Source organism: Kryptolebias marmoratus, linkage group LG14, assembly GCF_001649575.2.
Source record: "Kryptolebias marmoratus isolate JLee-2015 linkage group LG14, ASM164957v2, whole genome shotgun sequence".
NCBI classification, from domain to species: domain Eukaryota; kingdom Metazoa; phylum Chordata; class Actinopteri; order Cyprinodontiformes; family Rivulidae; genus Kryptolebias; species Kryptolebias marmoratus.
The window spans coordinates 10,707,840-10,713,534 of NC_051443.1; positions in this window are offsets into that span (position 1 = coordinate 10,707,840).

Consider the following 5,695-nt stretch of genomic DNA (forward strand, 5'->3'; position numbering starts at 1 on the left):
CGGGGGAGGCAAAGTTGGCACCGGAATCTCCACGAGTTGTTTTTTGAACCAGTAAACTCAAAAAAGTCTTTTAAATAAGGCCATGGGTGGCGCGTACCTTCTTGCTGACTCTCCACAACAGAATGTAGCGAAGTAAAAGTCGAAAGTACCCACGTTTAAAAATACTTAAGTAAAGTACAGATACATGAAAAACGTACTTAAGTACAGTAACGAAGTACTGTACTTCGTTACATCCCACCACTGGGAACAAGTAAAACATGTAGGATAGTGGCCCTCGAGGACCAGGATTGGAGGCCACTGATTTAGAGCAGGGGTGTCAAACTCCAAGCCTCAAGGCTCCACTGTCCTGGAAGTTTTAGGTTTTTCCACTCCAACACATTCATCCATCCATTTCTTTTACCTGCTTCTCCATTCCAGGTGGCGGGGAGCTGGTTCTTATCTGCAGCAGTCACTGCGCGAGGGGCGGGGGAGACCCTGGACAGGTCACAAGTCCATCACAGCCGCTCCAACACACCTGATTCAAATGGTTTAATTACCTCCTCGCCAAATCATCAAGTTCTCCAAAAGCACGACCACAAGTCATTTATTTAAACGAGGTGTTTTAAAGCAAGAACACATCTAAAACATGCAGGAGAGTGGCCCCCGAGGAACGGCGTTTGACACCTGTGGTATAGAGTGTCAGCATAGCAGCATCGTGATCGCCTTTACAGTGAAAGATATTTTCCAAATTTGCTACGATCTAGAAATGTTCGAACAGGTCATGGAGAGCATGGAGTTATCATCCAGTATCAGGAGGCTTAAAGGGGGTTTGGAAAACAGTCAGTTCAGTTTTAAACTTGTCAACATAAAGCTGCAATAATACAAAGAACTGTCAGAGGGAGGAGGCGGCCACAAATGAGTCTTATGTTGACAGATAAGTTGCCAACAGTAGAACCTGAACCACATTTCGTCAGCAGCTACAGGGAGGCTACAGCTCTTAGACTCTCACAGGGAGTCTCATAAGCAGCATATCAGTGCTTGGACTGCCTTCAAAAACTCACTCCAGTTGTTTTCCCTCTTCAGTTAACGTTTCTGCATGGACAGTGGAGGAGATCTCTATCTTTGTAGAGCTTTTGTGTGTGTTGCCACGCAGAGCCTGAAAAAAACGACTTGCATCAGGGGTGATGGAGAAGGTTTCCTGGAAGCCTCTTTCGTCCCACAGCTGACAGAAAAGACTCCTGCTTCTGTAACGTGGCCAAGCGTGAACGCTCTGCTTGTAGTTTCGGACGTCATGTTTGCTCTGCAGTGATTCATACGGCGTCCCAAGTCTTATATAATGAGATTCATATCATGCTTTTTAATGTAAATTTAAGTTCTAAAGTATTTCAGAAAGTCTATGCAATGATGAGCTCATCACTTCTGTTATGGCCTACCATCATGGTGTTTGTCTTTTAGCAAAATATCTCATGAACCACTGGGCAAACTTTAGTGAATCTCTAAAAAGCAATCATTGGATGAACATCTACAACTGATTCACTTTTGGAGTCAACCCAATTCAAGATGGCCACCACACCTAATCAACCTATAGCAAACAGTAGAAGGGTTATGACTAAGTGGCTTGGGTTGGCTTGGTGGTAGCTGGGAGTCATCTTTAACACATGCTAACAGAAAAGATGAGATCTTTGTTTAAAACCTTGGTATGTAATGCAGTGGATGATTTGATTCCTTTAAAAAAAAAAAACTAGTTTTAATAAATTTTTTGCTAAAAATGAAATGCCATCACAATGTTCTTCTAATGTGTATACAGTTAGCAATGTTGTATTGCTTTCAGATTTCTATGTGAACACTGGCAAGAAATGAGCATAAATTCCAGTGACTAGATGTGCCAAACTCAAGGTAACTTATCAGAAGACACCTGCCACTGTAATTGCTGCAAAAAGTAGTTGTACAAACAAGAAGACCTGGAGGGTGGGGTTGATGTATATTTATGCATACTCAGGTTTTTCAAGGCTCTTTGTTTCCTTTCGTTTTTATTTCCCACGATATATGTTTTGCATCTTCAAAGTGGTAGTTATGGTGTGTAATTTAAAGTTATAACCCTCAAACCAGTTCTTTTAAATGCCTAGTTGTACGGCAACAAAACAGTTTTTCCTTCACAGCTGTAGAAAGTTAGGGAAATGCTACGTGCTGTCACTCACTGTGACATGTTGCCCAACAACCTGTGTTCATAACAACTGACGGGATGGAAATGTAAATTATGTTACCGAGACAGACAAAAGGAACAGTAAACACATTTGTGCTGCAGGATTTCCCATCATTTTATGCATTTTGTACAGAAACCTTAAGCAGAACAGTATGCACTCTCTCACGAGATCTCCAACTCAAAGTGTGTGTTGTAAGTGACTCTCAGGTACTACCATGTCAAATTTTAGCTTAAAATTTGTAAAACTGACTGAGTTGTGATCATTTTTGTGTTGGCTAAAGTCCATTAGCTGTGGCAGCTAATAAGGCTGACTCCAACAGTTTATTCCAAAGCTTTATGCAAATATTTCACACAACTAGAAGCACCCAGAGAGCGCAAACCTCCGCCAAGGCCATAGGGTCATTAAAAAATTGTCGTGATCATGATCCAGATCACCACGAAAAATTTAACCACTTGTTTTTTTGTGACAACCCCAGCATGTCCTAAAAAATTCATCAAAATCTATTTATTAGCTTTTAAGTAATCTTGATAACAGACAGACGAATGGATGAACGGACAGACAACCAACCAACACTACCGAAAACATAACTTCTTTGGTGGAGGTAATAAGTAGTAATGGTAATTGACTGAGATATAGTCATTTTTGTGCCCTCGACGGTCAGTTAACTGTGATAGTTTGGACATGTGCAGAGGAGGGACAGTTGGTATATTGGTTGAAGGATGTTAGAGATGCAGCTGCCAGGAAAAAGACAAAGAGGAGATATGGATGCAGTTAGAGAGGACATGGAGGTAGTTGGAGTGAGGACAGAGGACACAGAAGACAGACTTAGATGGAGGAGGATGACTCGCCGTGGCTGCTCCTTAAAAAGGAACAGCTGTAAGAAAAAGAAGAGAAAGAAGGACATTTGACTGGGATAGCCATCTTGAGTTGCGTTGGCTCCAAAAGTAAAGATGTACATCCAATGATTAGTTTCTGAAAGTTTCATTAAAATCCATTCAGTAGTTCATGAGATATTTTGTAGACAGGCAGACAGACACACAAACACAGGCAAAAACATTATTGCCTTTTGGCAGGAGGTAATAACTAATGGTGTCTCGTATAATTTTAGGTGCTGCTTATCAAAAAATAAATAAAAAAAAAGACTGGCAGAGGAATGTTAGGTTTATTTTCTTCACCAAGAGCTCATATGAACAACAGTTTTCTTTGGCTGAGAATAATTGAAGTGTAGACTGGATAAAATCGAAGGTTATCCTCAGAGGAGCCTCCTCTGTGCCTGACTTCGTCAGTGGCTGATACTTTTTCAGGAGAGCAAAGTAAAACTGCAGCCAGACAACTGCTGCTTGCTGCCAGCTCACAGCCCACTGAGGGCGATTACACAATTTACCCAAAAGTTTCATACACAGCAGAGGCTGCTGTGTGCCTCATAACAAAAGTACAGAGGCTTCATTCACTCCTGTGTCCTGGTTCCAATTTGAAAGAAGCTGAAAGGGTTTTTCTACTCCAACTATTGTCTTTCTGTCGTTGGGTTGCTCAACATCCCGCCTCCTTCCTCCCCCTCCTTTGAGCTTTAATCGTGAGAGCATGCATAAATCTTCAGTGGTGATTTCTGTGGTCATATTACCACAATCATTGAAGATTGGAGCCAAAAGTAGACTTTGGCAAACCTTTTAAGACACTTTTGCAACAGGGCTCCAGCAAACAGATACATAAAGCAGCTGGGTACATATGTGTAAAGTTCACCTTCTTTTTTAGGGTCTTTGTTGGCCCACCAAGTTCCTGAGACCAGATTTTTTAAAGGTCATGATAAAATGGCAGGAGACATCTGAATGTCTTTTTGAACCCATCTTATTTATTTTAAGTGTTTGTGACTTTTCTGCCTGTTTAAGTCAATCCATAGGTTTCATGTCTCGGTTTAGTTGTGTTTCCTCTCTAAAGTCTTTCTGTCTCTTATGGGAGCCACTTTGTTGTATTTTTAGAACTACTGTGTTGGTTCATCTTGTATCAGACAGATGCATGTCAGAACTGGACGCAGACCAACCAAAGCAAGCTCCTTTAAACAGGATCCCTGAAAGAAGTTTTGGGGTTTCAACAGGGAATAACCCAAGTCCATATCTGTCAAGACTGTTGTTGACCTGAACTACAGCTGCTCTGCTCCTCTCGGGTGCCCCTGCCTCCAGGACCAGGCCAGGCCTAATAAACTTCACAGCCTGCGTTTATGGACTGTACTTAAACAGCCTCCTCAGTGAAAGAGGGCTGTTGCTGTGAAGAAAGAACAGGGAGAGTTACAACCAAATCAGAGGTCTCTGCATCTTCTGCCACTGCAGCAAAACCTTCACAGCAACATCACAGGTTAACTGTCCTGATGACCTCCACACCATCCCTGCAAACCTTCTGCCTGCCCCTGAAATGGAAATAACATGTGATACTCAGCCAACAAGTTTTTGAAACTTTACATTTTTTATTTCTTTGGATGAAATATAGATCTATTTAAAATAATTTTTGTCATAATTAAAGCCTAGCATGCCTCAAAGGAATGCTTATTGCCTGCCTCCTTTCATGTCTGAATTTTAGACTGAAATCATTTTATGGTGAGAAGAAACAAAGCTATAGCCGCTTTCTTGAATCTTAAAAAAAACAACTGTATGTACTTCCCACCACAGTACAATATATGCAAGTGTTTTCTTCATATAACCAGAGATGAACACATAATTTGAGTCATTATAAGGCAAGTTTCTTTGATCTTGTGTGGCTCTTCAGCATTTTTGATTGAGCATTTCTCATGTTTGTTCAAAGTGAATATAAAGTCAGCTTTTTACATCTAGGTTCTTGCTTAGGATCCCTTGATGTTGCTTTTCAACCCTATTTACAGAAATTGGCTAACTTTCAGTGGTTCTCAGATTTCTAGTTCATACCAGCAGACATTGAAAATTGTAGTCTTAAAAGATGTATCTGTCAATCAGCTTTTTGATCAGGAAAATTATATTAAATGAGCATCATTTAAAGTTAATGGCTTATGTCTAAGTGTAGGTATGTAAATATGAAAGTACTAAGGATCTGTATGTTTCCTGTAGGCTTCAGTAGATTGACAAACATTAAACTTTTCTCAAAATGAGAAAAGGTCTGTTCGTTTTAGTGACTGAGTTTGCAGAAGGCCATTGCAGCTTTAAACGTTATCCTCAGGAGTCTTCTAGGAAGTGTTTATTACCTAAAGACTAAGCTGGAAGTCATTACCCCAACATGTAGCCTGAAGTGCTTGACTCATGCTCACAGTCATGCACATATGTCTGCTCAAGGCAATTAGATGCAGGTGATGATAAGACAAGCAGAAGGAAGGATCCCTGAGAGGAACAGAGGATGGAGACATGAAAGTGAGCGCCACTTAATGAAGCTGGAGTGGATATCAGAAAGCAAAGGTCCCAAGAGGATCTGTGTGGAGTCTACTGGAACTGGTAAGTCTGTGCTGTCTGGTCAGGCCCTCAGGTGTTGCCACTGGGATTTATGTTTCTGTTTAT